General features: G+C 42.1%; 1 long non-coding RNA gene across 2 annotated transcripts in view; it reads left to right on the top strand.

Annotated features, from left to right (window-relative positions):
- The window catches only part of LOC138743159 (uncharacterized), a 116807-nt gene that overhangs the window by 4492 nt on the left and 91484 nt on the right, over positions 1–20831 (top strand). The window contains exon 3 of one of the 2 annotated variants that reach the window (XR_011344674.1): positions 7406–7507. The exons of the other annotated variant lie outside the window; for it this stretch is intronic. This is a non-coding gene — a long non-coding RNA (uncharacterized lncRNA). The remainder of the gene's footprint in view (positions 1–7405; positions 7508–20831) is intronic. 2 annotated transcript variants of the gene reach the window in all.

Raw genomic sequence — 20831 nt, 5'->3', positions numbered from 1 at the left:
CATGTGTATCAAGTTACAGTGAAAATGTGTCTTGTGTGATATCCAGGTAAGTCAACCTACCTCTAAGTTTAACAGCTCGTTCAAAAACAAAAGAGAGAAGTTTAATTAAAGCAGAACAAGAGTTGTAATATAGGGTTTGTAGGATCGAGATCATCGTTTACCAATGGGAAGACCATTAAAGTGAATTTCAAAGTCTGCCAGCTGAAGTAAAAGCAGGTCAAACAGTGCACTTTTATACAGCAAAGATAAAGATGTATTAACCAATATTTCAGGCTTCAGCCCTTCATCAAGGTATGAGAAAAATGTAGGCAGGCGCCCAAATAAAGTGATGTAATAAGGTAGAGGAGAGAAGAGCACAAGCCCACAGACAGGTGGCAATGTGGATAAGGGTGGGAGGAGGACACACCAGCAAACAGAGGATCTGCTACCATCAAGAAAGAGGTACAGGAGCTTAAAGATGAGCACTCAATAGCCCAAGGTCAGCTTCTTCCCCACTACCATCAGATTCCTGAATAATCAAGGAACCAAAGACATTACCTTACTTTTCATGGACTATCATATATTTATAGTGATAGCATAATGAATGTTATAGTAATGAATGTTTGTACTGTAATGCTGCCACAAAACACCGAATTTCACGGCTTGTTCATGGCAATAAATTCTAATTCTGATAATTGAGAGAAACTCCTCTTGAATCTAGGGGTGCATGCTTTCAAATGTGTGCATCTTCTGCGTAATACAGGGGGAGAGAAGAAAGTGTGATTGGGGTTGATGCATCCTTTAATATGTTGGCTGCTTTCCGGAGGCAGCAAGATGTATGGTGTCGGACTCTGGCTTTACCTTACTCTTAATTTAGTCTATGTGTAGTCTGAGTCCAGCGTGTTCTTTGAATGAAGTGATAGGAGAAGGTATTCGGTTCAACAGTCAATTTATTACACAGCACAAAAATAAAACTTAACAGAGCTCTGGGTCAATCGTTAGTTCATAGGTCACCTGCACAGTGAGCTACTCCCCAAGACTGACCCCTATTGTCCAGTTGGCTCAGTTTATATAGATCAACTTTATCATACAGAACAAAAGTTGGCTTCCTTTGCTAGATTTCATTATCATACAGAACAAAAGTTGTCTTCCTTTGCTAGATCTTTTTGCATAAGGGTTATCACAAGTCATCTCCTGTTTTGCAGATATTTGGGGTGTAGCACTCCCATCTTAATCCTCCAGGCCAGACTATCCTGTTGTGTTGTTCAGAAATTAATTCATCCCCAGATATTTCTAATCACCATTCTGTTCCTGTCTGGCCAATTTCTGCTGTTCTCTTTAACACCTCCTCCTGCCTTAATCTTCCTCCTAGACTGGTTTTCCATTCCCTTTGTTTCTTGCAGGCCATTCTTTGTTCTGGTCTGGCCTGTGTCTCCTGTGCTACTCACCACCTCCTTCAGTTTGAGCATTCCTCCTAAATCGTTTTATGCATTTCCTCTCCCTGTATTTGGGAGCAGAGAATTTTGTTCAGCCAACTTTGCTCCATGCTGTGATTGCCACTTAATCACATTCCTCTTTTTCCCTGACCCATGCAGTACATATAAACTTATTAATTAATCATTTCTTCCATAATGTTTTAACCCCTAGATTCCAACAATGGACGGAGCTGATGGAAGGGTGGAAGGTTTGAGTGATTGCCTGAGCTGATTTCGCAGCTCTCGGAAGTCCTCTGTGTCCTTGGGTAGAGTTGTTCCCATCCCAAGCTCTAATGTTGTGGTTCTCAACCTTTTTCTTTCCACTCACATATCATTTTAAGTATTCAGAATGCCACTGGTGATCTGTGATTAGTAAGGGATTGCTTAAGGTGGTATGTGGGTGGAAAGAAAAAATTTGAAAACCACTGTTTTAATCGCCCCTCATTGACTCGTTATGTGCACGGTTTCATAACTCCAAAGGAACTGGGCCAATGACAATTTTTCTCAAGCAAAATATTTCTGTAACAATTGGGTCTAAAGCAGTGATTTTCAATTTTCCTTCCCTGCTCCTCTACCACCATAAGCAATCCCTTACTAATCACAGAGAACTCATAGCATAGGGATTACTTAAGGTGGTATGTGGGTGGGAAGAAAAAGGTTGAGAGCCACTGATCTAATGCATCCAAAGAGAATACTTTCCATGATGCATCCATAAAAATTGGTAAGGGACATTGGGAACAAGCTGAATTCCCTGAGCTTCTGAGGAAGTAGAGGCATCAGTGCATTTTCTTGGAAAAATTGTTGGTAAAAAATGAAAATCTACAAAATTTGGTGGATGCACTTTGGGTATGTCCCATGGATGAAGGGAAAAGAACAATAAGAAACAGGGATCACTGTCTCAGAATAGGAGTTAGACCATTAGTAGCTGCTTAGCTACAGCAAGAGGGAATTTCAAGCCTATGTGCATTGTACTAATGTGTATGGCAATTATTGGTATCAGGAAGCTTCTTTACTCAGATGAGAATCTAATACACGACAGCTGCTTCAGTTTCCAGTGTGATCTTCAACACCAATAAATATGAGTGAGTGTCTAAACAATTGGCCAATGCCATCCCACACATTTATGACCATACAGCTTTTTAAACACCAATTCATCTGATTTCATCCATCTAAATCAAAGCTCAAAGTTTAGATTTATTGCCAGAGTACATCACATACAATCCTGAGATTCTTTTTTCCTGCGAGCCAGGCAGAATTTCTATTATCAGTTGTGTGAAAATATGTACTCAAGAAAAGATAGGTACAGTACACTAAAGAGAGAAATGTAAACAAGAAGGACTGCAAACAAACTGTGCAATACAGAAAATAAATATAGGACAACTCCGATTATCCGAAACGGTCGGGACCGGACCTATTTCAGATAAACGGTGTTTTTGGTAAACCGGTCATTTTTTAAAAGCAGCCCAGTATCAACACCTGTAACAGCGTTTAAACAACAGCAAACAACAAGGGAAGGGTTTTTAAGCATTAAATTAATGTGTAAATCCCACCTAAAAATTGCTGGCCACCCCCGATCACCGACACCTCCCCACCAAAGTCCTGCTCATGCTAGGACCCCCCCAAGGGTCTCACTCCTGCCCGGGAGCTTGAGGTCCACTAATACTGCTGCTGCCAGGAGCCCGAGGACCCTGCTTCCGCTAGGAGCCCAAGGTTCGCTGCTGCCACCCCCGGGAGCCTGACGTTTCCGCTCAGTTCAGCTCCGAAAACATTTTGGATAAATGAGGATTTCTCATTTGTTGCGGATAACCTCGTTTACCCAAAATGTTTTCAAATTTTCGGATAACTGAGAATTTCAGAGAATCCGATTTCAGAAAATTAGAGTTGTACTCTATTCATCAATAAATAATGTCCACAGTACAAGTCCGTCAATGAGTCTTTGATTGAGTTTGAGGAGTCTGATGGTGGAGGGGTAATAACTGTTCCTGAACCTGGTGCTGCAAGTCTTGCGGCATCTATTCCTTCTTCCTGATGGCAGCAGCAAGAACAGTTCATGTCCTGAGTGGTGTGGATCCTTGGGGAGTGCAAAAGGGATGCTTGATCAGGTCTTTATGATTTACTGCTTGATTGAAGTTGAAATTAGTCTCCTCTATCTGAGCTACTCTCTTTAATTACTTGCGGGAAATGAATCAGATGAACTCAAAAAAGGACTACATTTCAATTAAATTCATAAATTTCAAAGCAAATGCTCCCAGCTCTGTTAATCCAGTCTGTTTATTCTTTCACTTATGATGTAAGTCAATGGGTTAATTATTTCACCATTCCAATGGCTTGTAATTTTGAGTGTCCCAGTGTGTATTACCTATATTAGAAGTTTATCTCAGTGGGAAGATGTATTGGCATGGAATTCATTATGCAACTCATATTGAGTTGATGTTATATTATGTGTCACCTGGTGAGAGATTCTTTTTAATGTCTCTCTGTCTCTGTCTCTGTCTCTGTCTCTCTGTCTGTCTATCTGTCTGTCTGTCTGTCTGTCTGTCTGTCTCTCTCTCTCTCTCTCTCTCTCTCTCTCTCTCTCCCTCTCTCTCTCTGTCTGTCTGTCTGTCTGTCTGTCTCTCTCTCTCTCTCTCTCTCTCTCTCTCTCTCTCTCTCTCTCTCCCTCTCTCTCTCTGTCTGTCTGTCTGTCTGTCTGTCTCTCTCTCTCTCTCCCCCTCTCTCTCCCTCCCACTCACTCTCTCCCCTCCCTCCCTCCCTTCCTCTCTTTCTCTCGCTTCCCCCTCTCTCTCTCTCTCTCTCTCTCTCCTTACTCCATCGCAGTATTTTTGTTTTATTTTCCCTGTGACTCCATTGAATTTACTCTCCATGCTCCAATTTCCTTCCCCATCCCATTTTATTCCCCAAATAGTATGGGCAAACAGTTAGCGTAGTGGTTAGGGCAACACTATTGCAGCGCCAGTGATTTGGGTTTGAATCTGGTGCTGTCTGTAATGTGCTTGTACTCGCCCCACAACTGAGTGGGTTTCCTTTGGGTGCTTGGGTTTCCTCCCACCCTTCAAAATTATATGGGGGGTGGGAGATAAATTTGGGTATTTGGGTGGCGCAGGCTTATGGGCCAGAATGCCCTATTACCATGCTGCATGTAAAAATTAAAAATAAACCTGCATCAACTCCCAAGAGATTTCATCCCTCATCCACACATGTGGGGGAACCTGGAGTGGCCAATTACCCGAACAAGCCACATTCCTTTGGGACATCGACGCTGGAGCATGGAGTGAGGGAGAATCCCATTTGGTCCCACAAATGATGCGCAAGCTGAGGTTGCTGAATCAAAGTCAAATCACCCTTCAATTAACATGGTTATTACCATGGTGCAATGGCGGATTACCTACGACCCAGGCACCTAGGCTGAGTTGTAGTATGCCTCCCCCTGACCTTCCCCCCCCCCATCCCCCCTTCATTGAATAGAGTTAAGTTTCATTAAATAAAAACCCTCCTGGAAAGATTTGGGGCACATTCTGAAAAATATTACAAAAGTGGATTTTCCACAGGATCTAGATTTGTACCTTCTGGGAGATATTGGGAGACGAGAATTTTAGATTGACCAATGATCCAACTTTGCTTGAGGAGGTCGCCCTGGCAGTAGCCAGGAAGTGTATAGCGCTTACATGGAAGTCTGACACCCAACTAAATATCGCACGATGGAATATGGAAATGCAAAGTTGTATTCCCCTGGAGAAAATCACGTACAATTGAAGGAGGAAGCACGACATGTTTTTTAGAGTGTGGCAACCTTACTTGAAATATATTGCTACTCAGACTGATTCACCCCCCCCCCACCACTTTGAAATAGGGGTACGATAGCGATCCATCCCAGCAGGGAAATAAAAGTGTCCAAGTAAGTGGGACTTGGTGCAAGCAATCGGGCTTTTAAGTTGTTTTCCCCTTTTAATTAAATTTTTTAAGCTTTTGCTGTTTGGCCATCCTGTTTGTTTTTTTTCTTAGACTTCTGCATCTGTATCTGTACAATTTAACTGGCTATTTTTTCAGTAGGGCAAGGGTGGGGAGGGGTGTGGTTGGGTTGGGGAGGCAGGAGATGGAAAGGGGTAAAACAGACTTTGTATATTGTATGAATGATGAAAGATTATTCTGTTTGTTTGAATTTTGCTAGTCTATGAAAACCAAAATAAAATATTCCAAAAAATTTTACGTTAAGTAACTTATATTATAGGTCTCCAAAGTTGTCAATATCGACCCCTGCTGGGAGCCCGATGACCCCACCTCTGCCGGGAGCCTGATATCCCTGCTCCAGCCAGGAGCCCAAAGACCCCACTCCTGGTCACAAAGGGGTACATAGGTAGCGTGACCTCCTGGGCCATTAAAATATGCATGATCTGTGAATGTTGAGAATGCTCAAGTTGGGAAAAACCTCAAAGGGAAAGAAATAATGTAAGCATTATCATGGAAACTAAGTGGAAATGATTACACAGGAACTCTGATATAATCATCAGATTACCTAAATATTTAAGAAATTATACAGAGAAAGAATTCCAAAATAGACAATTAATGACATGGATCTCTGTGCAACATTGAAATTATCCCATTGATTAAAATGGAAGTCATTCGTGTAAAGCAGCCACACTCCATGCTGTTAATTTTAACCTTAGATGTTTACAGTGAACCTCAAAAGTAAAACAAGTGTAGCTCTCATGACTGGAGGGAGAACAAATGCTTTTTTTAGCTTATAACTAAGGATAGGGTTTCACAGTAATCTTCAGATGGGTTCTAGGTTTAGGCGGGAAACCCGGGTGATAAGTGAACAGATGGGGGCGGAGCCAGCCATCAGCACGTCACCCTGCCAGTGAATCCCAGTTCACAGCAACACGAAAATTTGTAGCCACCGTAGTTGAAGAAAAACCACAATGCTGGAGAAACTCAGCAGGTCAAACAGTGTCCAAAGGTATATGTGTTTTCATCTTTGGACCTGCTGAGTTTCTCCAGCATTATGTTTTTTACTTTTACAGCGAACCTTGATATGCAAGATTGAAAACTGAACCTTGAACAGGGATAGTGAGGCACCAAGCATGTTGCTGAAAAATTAGTCAGACAGGAAATGTGACGAATGAAAAGGACATTGAATTAGCTCAAGAATAGAGAGAAAGTGACATGGCTGATTCCACTGAAAGAAGCAACAAGCAGAAGGCATAATATTCAGGAGTCATGAAGAAGATTAATGGAGTTTTTATTATTGGGACCTAACATAACTGACAGGACAAGAGAGAAGCAGGAGTAAGACTTCTATTTTGTTGGAATGGGCTTCAGTGAAGATAAGTATAATGTGTTCATGCAAAATCCCACACTACTGCATGAATCACCTGGTTCAGTACAAGCCAATATAATTTTGATCCTCAGTGCTGGTCATCAAACCCATCGGGATCCTTGACTTCAGAAGACCACAATCAGCATGAATCGTAAACAATGTCTCCTTCTCACTGGCGATCCACTTGAGCTTACCCCATTGATCCAATTTCTAAGCACAAGCACAATTCAAATGCCATCTACAAATTGGCCGATGACACCACGGACATCGGCAGAATCACAGACGGGAATAAGGAAGCGTACAGGAGGGAGAAAGATCATATTATATCCTTGTGTCAATGTAAGAGTTTTTAGAACATCCCTATTGTACCAGCCTCCATCACCATCCCCAGAAATGCATTCCAGCCACCCGCATTCTCTGAGGAAACAAACCCTGACATTACTCCGAAACTTTTCTCCACTTATCATAAACAGATATCCTCTGGTATTGCTCATTGATGTCCTGGGAAAAAAAAGATGCCAGCTGTCTACCCTATCTATGTCTCTCCTAATCTTATACACCTCTATTAAGTCACCTATCATCTTCCTTCATTCCAAAGAGAAAGCTTCTAGCTCGCTCAACCTTTCTTCATTAGATACATTCTCCAATTCAGACAACAAGTGGCAAAACTGGAGTCCCTGGCGAGATTCACACAGTCACGGAGAGAATGTGCAAACTCCACGCAGACAGAACCCAGGTAGGTGCTAGAGATGTGGGACAGCAGCTCTACTTGCTGCGCTATTTCTGCAAGGCAAGTTTTTATGCACATCGTAACCAAATGTATTTAAAGCACGGATTGATAGGTTCTTAATTAGCCAGGGCATGAGAGGTTATGGGGAGAAGGCTGGGCAATGGGGCTGAGTGTGGAAATGGGTCAGCTCATGATTGAATTGTAGGGTAGACTCAATGGGCTGAATGGCCGATTTTTGCTCTGATGTCTTATGGTCTTAAATCAACACTGAAACTTGTTTCAATAAAACATTGCTGAGTTCCATGTAACCCATGAAGTTTAAATATGAAGCTCCCTTCTAAGAATTCTGATTAATTTTCAGTTCCCCTGTTTCACAAGGTAAGGCAGAATTATTCATTTCGAGCTAAAATAAAAAGAATGAATTTAGCAGTTTAAAAACCTGCTATTTTGACATTAAATGTAAGTAAACAGCATTTTAACCAAATAGATTAATTTTAACTATCTTTCGACTTCCCGGTCATTATTCACAAATATTGGATCAAGGCTAAGATGTGTGTTACCATGTCAGTATGAAGAAGAGGTGGGGGTATTGGGAGGAGCTTGTTGCAATAAGGTGCATAAATCCAATTTAGCAAACTCATTAATTGACCTGTCTTTTCCAAATTACAGTCCGAAAGATAATGAAATTAAATTAATGCAAACCAGACCATATGCTGAGTTTTTCTTTTGTATGCATCTATATTATTTAAAAGTGAGGATGGGAGGGGTTCAGGGATTGGAAGCATTAGTTGGTCACGAGGCCACATGGGCAGGTGAAAGATTTTAGCTTATTGAAGGTTCTTGTGTATTTGCTCGTGAAATAGCTGAATCGCAAACAGTGTCGTTCGCGCCAACCTAATGTATATGGTATGTCACAAGCCCAGAGGACCCCAAAACCCAGCAGCAATAGATATTCACCAAGACAAATGGTTACTTCAACAATTGCTCTTAATTATCTTTAAACATGGAAACAGGATCACACTGTAACTTAACCCCCTTCTAATTCTCAGTGCACGTGTATTTAATGTGTATGTAAGTTCAGAAAAGTTCTTTGATTCACTTTGATCTCACTTCTCAATCCTCCAAGTTTACTGGTTGCAGACAATTCTTATACTGTGCACAGAATTTAACATTTATGAAGTTCACCAGGCTTTGGTGCTTGAAAGGCAAATGGTTACCACTCAGGAAGATTCTTGTCAGTTTTCAGAGAGAGGTTCATTGTTTCTGGACACAAAATTATCCCTTTCAATCAGCCACATTGGTGTCTTGCCTAAGAGACCTCCCCCATCAAGGTTGCCGGATGATAACCTCTTTCTTTCAGGTAACAACAGAGTTCCTTTTTGTTTCACTTATTTCAAACAAAACATTAGGCAGCCAGTCCTCTCCTCTTGCATTAATCACAAGGGCTTTGACCAGGCTGAACGAAGCACTCACAACCTGTCTTTCAAATGGGGTTTTTCCACAAGCTTGCCAGCTTGTCCTGTTCCAGTCCTGACTACTGCTGCTGACTGTAACATTGCAGAACAGATCTCTCTCTCTCTCTAAAAGAAAAAGCCGTTCAACTCTCTCTGCTTGCAAAAACTACATGAGCCTCTTAGAACAGCAAGCTACACTCCCAGACAGCCTGCGGCTCTGAACTACTCTTCCGATCTCTTTCATCTGTTGTTTTTCAAAACAACAATCCATTAATGAAGTCTCTTAGGCACTCCCCAATGTTTTGAAAAGGCCCCCAGGAACCGCCCTGTCTGGCTTGAGCAGAGCTCCAGTAATTTAAAAGAGATCTGTTTTGAAGTGTTTATATGCGACCTACACTAAAAAACCTGCCCCAATTTATCTCCCAAAACCATATCTACATACAAACAGCATAATCTGTCACAGGTGGCATATAATAATAACAGCAGAGCAAAGGAAGCTGGCAGTATACCCCAATCACCATTTTCAACGGCTTACGAACAGCAAAGTCTCCCCAAGGGGTCCATCTGCCCTGTCCAACTGCGGCTGGCTTTCTGCAGGCTTTCAACAGCCTGCTAAATGAACTGACTGTGGTTTATTTTAAAATATGTTAATAAAATATAAACCTTTACTGGGTAATTTGCTTTTAAAATATTGTGATTTAGTTTATTAAATGTACTGAGGAGTATCACTTCAGTGGTCAGCGATAAATGCCAGTCTTTCACAGCGAGTTCAGCTCAAATTTTACATATTAGGTGGAAATTCTTCAAGATTGAAAATTCTGGGTTGGCCCTTCTTGTACGGAGTCACCTTATACACTGATATTTATGGTAATTTGATCTTTTGATGATCTCATGCTTCTGTGGTGGGACAAGGATGGAGAGCTGAGAAAAGATCGGACCATAGTGCCACCTCAACCCTTGAGGGCTGCTTGGAGGTTTCAAAGTTCAAAAAGTTCAGATTTATTGTCAGTGTTCATAATATGGGTTAATTATGTGTGATTAGTAATAAGTTACATTTTTTTTTAAATATGGAACCAATATTTACAATATATTGGTTTGAAAATTTGAAGGAGTCTCTGAAAGCCCGCCCTGTTTGTAAACCTCAGTTCCATTATTATTTGAATTGAGACTTATTTCTTTCTGACATTCTCCTAACTTTTTTTCTTTTTCTTTTCTTTCTTTTTTTGATACTTCAGGGGAGGGTTGGTGGGTGGGGGTGGGAGATTTTTTATACACACACACACACACACACACACACACACACACACATATAATATATATATAGACTTTTTTTAGTTTTATTGAATATGTATACATGGAGGTGGTTTTAAAATTCTTAAATAAAATCTTTTAAAAAACAATTTCTTTGCTTAATCTTTTGATCACCTGTCACAATCCTTCTTCTTTGTTCATTATGTGCATCAAATTTTGTTCGACAATGCTCTCACATTTGAACTTTTTAACTGTTGTGACAATAATTTTTTTTAACATTGACAAAGGTTGCAGATGCTGGAAATCTGAAATAAGGGGTAGAAAATCTCAACAGGCCAAGTAGCATTTGTGGTAAGAGAAACAATCAATATTTCAGGTCTATGATAAAGGGACTGAGAAAGAGAGACATTTTGTTTTACTTCATGTATGTCTTTGACTATTAGCCAAGAACCACCACCTTAATAGTATGGATTTCCCAGTGGATTTCCTAATAGCCACTCATTTCAATTCCTCACCTCACCCCCTTGCTGAAATATTTGTCCATGGTCTCATGCACTGCCAGACTGAGACCACCTGCAAATTGGAGGAAGAACACCTCACCTTTCCTTTGGGCACCCTTCAACCAGATGGCATTCACATTAACTTCCATGAAAACCTCATACCTACCCACCACCTTAAACCCTGAGACTCTTTCCCTCTAGTTCTCTCTCTCTCTCTCTCTCTTTTTTTCTCTATTCCCTTTTCCCTCTGTCTCCTTTCACAGAGCCAAAATCAATTCTCACCATTCCTCTTTCATATCCAATGGACACCTTTTGTTTGTTGGTCTGGACTCCTCCCCCTTCCCATTCTTCCCCCTTTCTCTCCCAGTTTTTATTGAGGAGCCTGCTTGCTTTTTGCTTATACCTTGAAGAAGGGCTCAGGCCTAAAATGTTGGTAACTCCTATGGACATTGCAAAACTGGTTGAGTTCCTCCATCATTTGCTGTGCTTTTTCCCACAATTACAGTATCTGCAGACGTCCTTTGCTCCACCCATCTTCTCTTTTACTGAACACTAACTTGGTCCCTCTCTTGCTATTTTTTTCCAGCATTTTTTGTTTTTGTCTTTTTTTTAACATTGCTGGGGAGAGTAGATTGCGAGTAGATAGGTAAAGGAAATGGCAAACACCAGAGGGCATAGCTTCAAGGTGAAAAACTTCAAGGAAACAAATGAGGATTTTTTTGATGTAACTGCTGAGATCTCCATATCAGGAGAAGTGTTGGAATCACATACGATAGTGACGTTTATGAGGCATTTGGATAGGGTTGTGAAAAGGCAGGGAATAGAGCAATATAGACCATTTTAAGGCAGATGGGATGAGTTAACATTGGAATCATGGTCAGTACAGACTATATGGGCTGAATGGCCTGCTCCTATGATGTACTGTTCTGTGTTCCATGTCAGACAGAGCCATTCTCTTGCATTCTACAAATTGCGACTTTTTATTAAAAATAATTTCTTGGAGGCATAAAGTTAATTGAAAAAAAATAATTTAAAATTACTGTTCTCTCCTCCCTTAAAAAGTCATTATAGAAAATTAATTACTACTTTATTGGGGTTATTTTTAATCTGCGGCAAATGCAGAAAGGAGTTCAATTAAAAGTTTAACTGTGATTTCTTCACCACTGCAATTTTACAGTTTTTACATGAGCCAGTGGTTAAATTGCTCCAGCAGAGAGATGTGTGGAAGTTTGCTGGCTACAATTTTACTCTGGGGAGCTTAGACACAGAGCTTAAAGTTTATTGCTAACACAAAACAATTAACAAGCAAAGCAAATTGAAGATTTGTGTTCATATTACACCTTTTACAAATAATGAATGTGCCAGAATCTCACACAACTAATAGTGTGCTTTTGATCTGCATCTCTAGTATGAACTATAGAATGCTACAGCACAGAAACAGGCCCATCTGCCCATCTAATCTGTGCCAAACTATTATTCTGACTAGTCCCTCTGACCTTTCCCTGAACTATTACCCTCCTTACCCTACCCACCCCCCCCTCCATGTACCTATCAAACTTTTACTTAAATGTCTAAATCAATGGTTCTCGACCTTTATCCCTCCCCCCTTACATACCTGAAGTAATCCCTGACTAACCACAGAGCACCTATGGTATCCTATGTCATAGGTGCTCTGTGGTTAGTCAGGGATTACTTCAAGTGGTATGTGAGTGGGGAAAAAAATATGGAGAACCACTGATCTAAATTGAACCCACTTTCACCACATCAGCTGGTTCCACACTCTCACCACTCACTGCATGAAGAGGTTCACCTTTCGCCTTTCACCCTTAACTCATGTCCTCTACTTCTTGTCTCACCGAAATTCAGTGGAAAAATCCTATTTGAATTTACCCTGTCAATACTCCTCATAACTTAGTTTACCTTTATCATTCTCCAGCACTCCAGGGCATTAAGTCATAACCTAACCAACCTTTCCCTATAACTCAGCTCCTCAAGTCCCAGCAATGACCTGCAAATTTTCTCTCCTCTCTTTCAATCTTATTGATATCTTTCCTGTAGATAGGTGACCGAAACTGCACATGATACTTCAAATTTGGCCTCATCAATGTCTCACACAGCAACATAACAATCCAAATGCTGTACTCAAATTGATTTATGAAGGCCAATGCGCCAAAATCTCTCTTTATGACCCTGACTACCTTTGACATCCCTGTCAAGGAATTATGTATCTGTATTCCCAGATCACTCTGTTCTGCCAAACTCCACAGTTCCCTGCCATTTACAAGTCCTACGCTGCTTTGATCTCGCAAAATCCAACACCTCACACTTGTTTGCATTTAATTCTGTCTGCTATTTTGCAGCTCGTTTTTCCATCTGGTCCAGATCCCACTGCAGGCTTTGAGAGACTTCCTCTCTATCCACGATACCTCCAATCTTTGTGTCATCTGAGCTTCCAAGCACCTGGCACTTTGATTCTCTGCCCCAATCTCACTGCATATCTCCTACATTTCTCCATCAATGTCCAAAGGAATTTCAGGAACATCATTGCGATGATACCACTGTGATGCTGGTCTGCCATTGGCACTGTATCTCTGTGTATGGCTGGCCCACTTCCTCCCTGTAACTCCTCCCCCTGGAATAAAAGTGATTATGCCCGAGCCCCTTCCTCAGTATGAATCCTGGAATCGGTCCAGTCTTATGGTAATAAAAGCCTCTTGTCAAGTAACTCCAGTCTTCCGACATTATTGATAGTGTATCTATCATCTTAACTTCAGTCTGTGGGTGTTTAAACCCTCAGTTATATTACATTTTAAAATTTAAGGTATCACCCCATTTAGTTTCTCTCTCTCTCTCTCTCTCTCTCACTGACTCTCTCCATCTGTCTCTGTTTCGATTTCTTTTTTTTCTGTCTCTACCTAAATTTGGTACCTTGACAACTGTACTCTGCACAGATATTCCAAGAAGCTACGTAAAGATGCAACAGAAACAGGCTTTTTGGCCCAATGACTCCATGCCAACCATCAACCACCTATTTTTAATCATGGGACACTAAGCCAATTTTAGTCTCTCCACATTCCCATTCACACGGGGTTGGGGGGGGGGGGGGGGAGGGTGGTGAACCAACAGTCACAAGCTGGGAATTAGTAACTCAAACAGAGGGAAAAGGAATGGTGTATCACTCACACAGTCTGGCACTCTCTGTGCTCCAGTTCGAGAGCGGAACTTGAACCCACAAGTATGCTGCACGAACACAAAACAAAACAATCTGTGGGTTGAGTGGCACCAGTGGGAGAAACAGAAGGACTCTGGGGCTGAGCCTATATGGAGAGATTGAGCAGGTTAGGTCATACAGTATCTGGTACCTATAGAGATTGGTAGATGCTGGTTAAATTAATTTGCTGGTTGCTTCAGATAGCATTGCATGATTTGTGAACTAAACGTTAGGGGCCGCCAATTTTAAACTTCTGTATTTTCTGCCTATTTATTTTCCATGATTTTTTGTTTGCCGGTTGCTTGAATTCCAGATTACATGGATTTTATTATATTTCTTTGGAGGCAGAAGGATGAAGGGTGATCTCATGGAGGTGTACAAAATCAGATGAATCCAAGGAGTCTTTTGACTAGAGTAGGGGGATTGGTGGCTCGAGGATATAGGCTTAAGATGAGAAGGGAGTGATTTAACAGCAACCTTTATTACACAGAGGGCAGTGGATTGAGCAGAGGTATACAGAACTAGTTAGAGCTTTCAAATGGGTTTGGCACTTGGGAAGGAATAGCATTTGCTCAGCAGGAACAAGGTTGGAAATGGACTAACAAGATACTTCTTGTAAGAGCTGCCAGAGATGAATGGATTCCTTCAGTGATAACCATTCTGACTTCTGATCATTCCATCCATAATATTTGTTATCCTCCACTTGGCCCTGGTCTCCAAATGGTGAAATTCATTTTACTACCAGACTGAGGCCGCCCGCAAATTGGAGGGCCAATGACTCACATTCCGTCTGGGCTCCCTCCATCCGAATGGCATGAGCCAACTTCTCCAGTTTCTGTTAACACCCCAGCCCCATCTCTCCCCTCCCCCTATCTTTATTCCTCTAGCTCTCTCTCATTCTTCCCCTTTCCCTCTGTCTGCTTTCCTGCAGCTCTGCATTCACAGAACCACCCTCCCCCCTGACCAATTCTCACCTTCCCTCTCTCCTGTCCTCCTATTCATGTCCAATTGTCCTCTTTTGTCTTTTGGTTTATTCTCCTCCCCCTGCCTTTTCAACCCTTCTCCCTCAGCCTTTTTATTCGGGAGATTTTTTTTACTCATACCTTGACTTAGGCCCAAAATGTCAGTAATAGATCTTTACCTCCTATGGACGCTGCGAGTTCCTCCAACATTTTTGCGCTTTTACTGCAATCACAGCATCTGCAGATGTTCATGTTTCAGTCACTTTGGCTGTTAGTAACTCCATCAGAGCCAACGTAGGTTAGACTAGTTACCATTCTGAGTTATTAAAATAAAGTAATCTTGTGGTTTTGTGAAATTTGTGATTGGATTTGACTGCAATTTGAGGGGAAAAAATCTGGCACATCCATCTCAGGGCATGAATAATTCACTTTTAATTCTGCTCCTTGAAATTCAGCTAAATCATTGTGACTGGCTTATTTCTTTCCAAATCCAGTATGCTGACAATATCCACTTCACTTACATTGATAATGGTTGTTTTTGTTTGAAAACCATTCAATCTTTTTGCAAGATGAAATGGATTATTGAGTTGGAAATTAGTTCAGTGTCTGTTGTCGCTTCATTGCTGCAATTTGAATGCCCATGGATTATTCAGAGCATTGAGACATGACTGTGGTGTTGTCTCAAAGGCCCTTTCACACTGCCAACCCTCCTAGGAACTGGGTAAACTTATCAGTCATGCCATGCCCAGTCAGCCATTCACACTGGACCATGATTTATCCAGTTCATCTGGGTCTCTTGGATCTTAGGAGGGTCCCACCTCCAGCAGGGCAGTGAAATTGAAGCGGGAATAAAGCACATGCACGCTCAATGTGTAAAAGACTGTAGGAAAACCTACTGCAAGGGGCTTCAAACTCTTTATTAGGACAAACCCACAGACCAGTTTGTCATTATTCCATAAACAGAGTATAATAACTATTTACATAACATTACATTGTATTATGGGTATGACAACGGCTCTGTATATGCCAATCTTTGTGAGGTTTTTCAGTTGGTTGTTTTTCCAGACTCTTTTGTGTAGTCTTCCAAAGGCGCTATTTGCCTTGGCGAGTCTGTTGTCTATCTCATTGTCGATCCTTGCATCCGATGAAATGATGCAGCCGAGATAGGTAAACTGGTTGACCGTTTTGAGTTTTGTGTGCCCAATAGAGATGTGTGGGGACTGGTAGTCATGGTGGGGAACTGGCTGATGGAGGACCTCAGTTTTCTTCAGGCTGAATCATGGGTCCTCTACCGGCATCACCTACGGCTCCTAGAACGCTTCCACCAGCGTTGTCTCTGCTCCATCCTCAACATTCATTGGAGCAACTTCATCTCCAACATCAAAGTACTCGAGATGGTAGAGGCCGACAGCATCGAATCCACGCTGCTGAAGATTCAACTGCGCTGGGTAGGTCACGTCTCCAGAATGGAGGACCATCGCCTTCCCAAGATTGTGTCATATGGCGAGCTCTCCACTGGCCACCGAGACAGTGGTGCACCAAAGAAGAGGTACAAGGACTGCCTAAAGAAATCTCTTGGTGTCTGCCACATTGACCACCGCCAGTGGGCTGATATCGCCTCAAACCATGCATCTTGGCACCTCACAGTTCGGCGGGCAGCAACCTCCTTTGAAGAAGACCACAGAGCCCACCTCACTGACAAAAGACAAAGGAGGGAAAACCCAACACTCAACCCCAACCAACCTATTTTCCCTTGCAACCGCTGCAACCGTGTCTGCCTGTCCCGCATCGGACTTGTCAGCCATAAACGAGCCTGCAGCTGACGTGGACATCACCCCTCCACAAATCTTCGTCCGCGAAGCCAAGCCAAAGTAAAAAAAAGAAGACATTGTATTATGTATTATAAATAATCTTGAGATGATTTAAAGCCCAATTACGTGCTGATAGCTCCACTGGCCATGTGCTGACAGCCGATCTGGTCAGCCTATGGCTACCCTGTAAAATATTACTGCACTGTTATATTTCACAAGGTGACCGTTGGGGCTGTCAGCATGTACCTAGGCTTTAAATCATCTCAAGATTACTTATCATACTACCTGTCTGGCACTAATGTCACTAACGGTACCTGGTAGAGCTGGTTGAGCATTCACACCACCACAGAGTGATTAATGAGTTAATGGGGTAGAGGGAAATGGGTGAGACAGTGGGGTCAATGCAATTGCTCTGAGAACCAACATCAACATGATGGGCTGTATAGCCTTCTATGGCATAAAGGAGTGCAAGTAGATAAAACTTATGACCAATCTTACTTGATTGGGAATGGATAGAATGTCTGTAATCTGAATGCTCAGAGGCCTTTTATTTGAGTTGATGATTTAAGGTGTGAGGGGAGATTTTTAAAAGCACCCTAGGAGCAAGTATAGAACTCCAACGTTGTCCACAACAGGAATAAAAAACCAGAGGAAACTATAGAAGTGGGATTTGATGTTCAAATGATATTTGGAGAGGGATATGGATGGGAGGAACTGTTATCTGGAGGATTATCCAACAGATCAGACAGGAAACTGCTCCGAACAAAGGCTAGACCATGTACTTGCTTCTGGAGGGTCATCTGACCAAGCAGGGCAGAAGCCATTTCCCCATGTCAATCAAGGTTAGCCCCACAGATTAGGGCACATCTTACGACTGGCTCTCTTGAACACCTTGCCTCATTTGAGCATACCTGAGCCGGCCCCTCCAGCCGTCTGCAGCCGTTTGCTTTGAGAACGAACCCCACCTCCACTCCAGATTGCAAGCCATGGGCAATGCTGGAGAGTCAATTGTAAGGTGCCTTGCCAGAAGTGGTGGCAGAAGCAGAACCATTAGGGGGCTTTAAAAGACTATTAGATAGGCACATGGACGAAAGGAAAGTAGAGGGTTATAGGGTAGGGAGGGTTTAACACTTTTATATGGTTTGGCACAACATGGAGGGATGAAGGCCCTGTACAGCACTGTAATGTTTTAATGTTTAATGTTTAATTATCAGTGTCTAATGTGTATGATTTGAATGTAGTGGCTTTGTCCATGTGTGTGAGTTGTCTGTTGCGAATTTCCTTACGTGTAAATAAAGATCATAATTTTCTACTGACACATGTCCAGGACTTCCTACTCTTTGAACCCATCGAATCTATTCTCCTCAGCACAGGTGCTTAGAAAGACATGGGCCAAATGCAAGGAAAATGGACCAGCCCAGATGCTAACTTAGTTAGCATGCGGGTGATGGGCAAAAATTTCCTTTCTCTTTTAGATGACTATGACGATATTCCTTCTGTTCTCTCTAACCCTCTAATCCCTGCTGTTAAGACTTGCCTATTTTCCAATGTTCTAGGTTAAACACTGAATGTTTCTCTTTCCACAGATGCTGCCCTTCCTGCTGTCCATTGCCAACACTTTCCATTTTTATTTGCAACTATTTGCAACTATTTGAGTTCCTTTTCTGGCAATTTCTCACATTTGCATGGTTTTGATGAAAAGCCATCGATCTGAAAGGTCACCTCCTCTTTCCAGATATTCTGAATAATCGCCACATTTTCTCATGAGAAGGGTGAATTCCCTCGCTCTTCCTGAATATAATGACAGATGAGCTTTTGTAACCTTGAGGGAGGGCTAATGTTTCTTTCTTTGGCTTGGCTTCGCGGACGAAGATTTATGGAGGGGGTAAAAAGTCCACGTCAGCTGCAGGCTCGTTTGTGGCTGACAAGTCCAATGCGGGACAGGCAGACACGATTGCAGCAGTTGCAAGGGAAAATTGGTTGGTTGGGGTTGGTTGTTGGGTTTTTCCTCCTTTGCCTTTTGTCAGTGAGGTGGGCTCTGCGGTCTTCTTCAGAGGAGGTTGCTGCCCGCCAAACTGTGAGGCGCCAAGATGCACGGTTTGAGGCGTTATCAGCCCACTGGCGGTGGTCAATGTGGCAGGCACCAAGAGATTTCTTTAGGCAGTCCTTGTACCTTTTCTTTGGTGCACCTCTGTCACGGTGGCCAGTGGAGAGCTCGCCATATAACACGATCTTGGGAAGGCGATGGCTAATGTAATCAAGAGGTAAATGCCATGTCTGAATGCTGGCAAATTATTGCCGTGGTGTCTATCCCTCCTGGTCGAGGATGATGGACTTCTCTCTGTTGATCTATTTATCGGCTCTCAGGTGGCTTATGAGTCGAATCTTGGCTTTGAAAGTTCTTCCGCATTCAGGACAGGTTGTTCCAGATGGCAGATGATTTGGCTTTGGCCGTTACTGCCTCTCTTTCCATTTCCGAAGATTGGCCCACTGAGCGAAGATGCCTGTGTGGGTATTTGTTTAACATGTACTTAATGTTGCACACCAAGAAGCACACGATACTTCACAAATGAACCAACTAATTCTAATGACAAGGAAATCATGTTGATTGGAGCTCAGGGATTTGTTGAAGCCTTCATCTGTCATCACAGCCGTTGAGTTCAGAATCCACCTATTCCACTGTTGAGGACTTGATTATATTGTTCTTTGTGAGGGACCTCACTCTCAACCTGACCACTATGGGTGGCCCTACCAGAAGCATCGCTCTCAGGATCCCAGGCTCACACAAGCTTCTCTACCACGACAAGGTGACAATCCACAAAGAAGGACAATTTGTAACCAAGTTGCGATGTTGGGTCTCTTATCAATGAAATTAGTAAATTATTCTGAAGTCTTTGTAAATATTTATTTTATGCTATATATATGTACATATTTGATTATTGTGCATTGTGTGTGTGTGTGTGTGTGTGTGTGTGTGTACGCGCGCCTGTGCACCTATGCGCATGTACACTGTGGACCTGAGAAAAAGCTTTTTGTCTGATTGTACATGTACATAAACTTGAACTCTGATCACACAGTTCACTCAATGCACTGACTATCTGTCTGGATCTTGACTGCATTCAGAACCTTCAACTTTTTAATGATAACAATAATATTTATTGCTATATGAATTGTAGATATGCACTGAAATTCTTTCTCATTGCAGCTGAACTGGTACTTTGTTAATTGTACGCTTAAATGAGTTAAAAAGAGACAATAATTAGAAAAATATATAATTTTAAAACAATTATTTAACACACAGGAGAAGATGATTCCAGCCATTTAAACCCGTGCCACCCAATCACACATAATTAACCCATACATTTTAAGGGTGGTAGGAAACCGGAACCCCCGGGGAAAACCCACGCAGGTCACGGGGTGTATGTACAAACTCCTTAAACACAGTGCTGGATTGAAACCCGGGGTCACTGGTGCCATAATAGCATTGTGCTAATCACAGTACTAACTGTGCCACCTCGATATTCACTTAGTACAAATATAAGCGATGTTACACCACGGATCCACATATTGCCCATGTTTAGCATTCCAAGGGGCGGTTCAAGACCCTGATAGCTGTTGTTTTTAAACCTTGCCTGCCCCCACTACCCCCACTACGTTTTAGTAGACTTTGCCTCGCTGTCAACAGTCTCGTGCTGACATTGCACTTTCCCACAACGCTCCACCAATAGCCCTAAACAATCATTCGCAATGCTCAGCATCCTTGATATAAGCCTTTATAGCCTCATTTCACACAATTGGTCTAGCAATACAGAGTGCTGAGCAATGAAAATCTGGATAATTGACAATAAGCACGTGCCTAGATTTAGATTATTCATTTAATATAAAGAGTTAGATCTCAAATCTGTCACCCCAGGGTCAGGAATCAAATGTCAGATTTGCTGTATGAACAAACAAGCATGCAAAGAATAAAATTGTTAAAAAGCTATCTCACTGTCCCTCTCAGTGAAAAATCCCATTCAGCCATTCAGATCCTGTGTTCATCCGACCTCCTGACCATGGACGCCACACCGTAAAATTGCCTTAATCTAATTTAAAAAGTTAAACCAAGGATGAATTGTAATGGCCCCTTCCAGAAATGAGA

Source organism: Narcine bancroftii, chromosome 9 (genome assembly GCF_036971445.1).
Source record: "Narcine bancroftii isolate sNarBan1 chromosome 9, sNarBan1.hap1, whole genome shotgun sequence".
NCBI classification, from domain to species: Eukaryota; Metazoa; Chordata; class Chondrichthyes; order Torpediniformes; family Narcinidae; genus Narcine; species Narcine bancroftii.
This window is presented reverse-complemented; position numbering and strand designations above follow the sequence as displayed.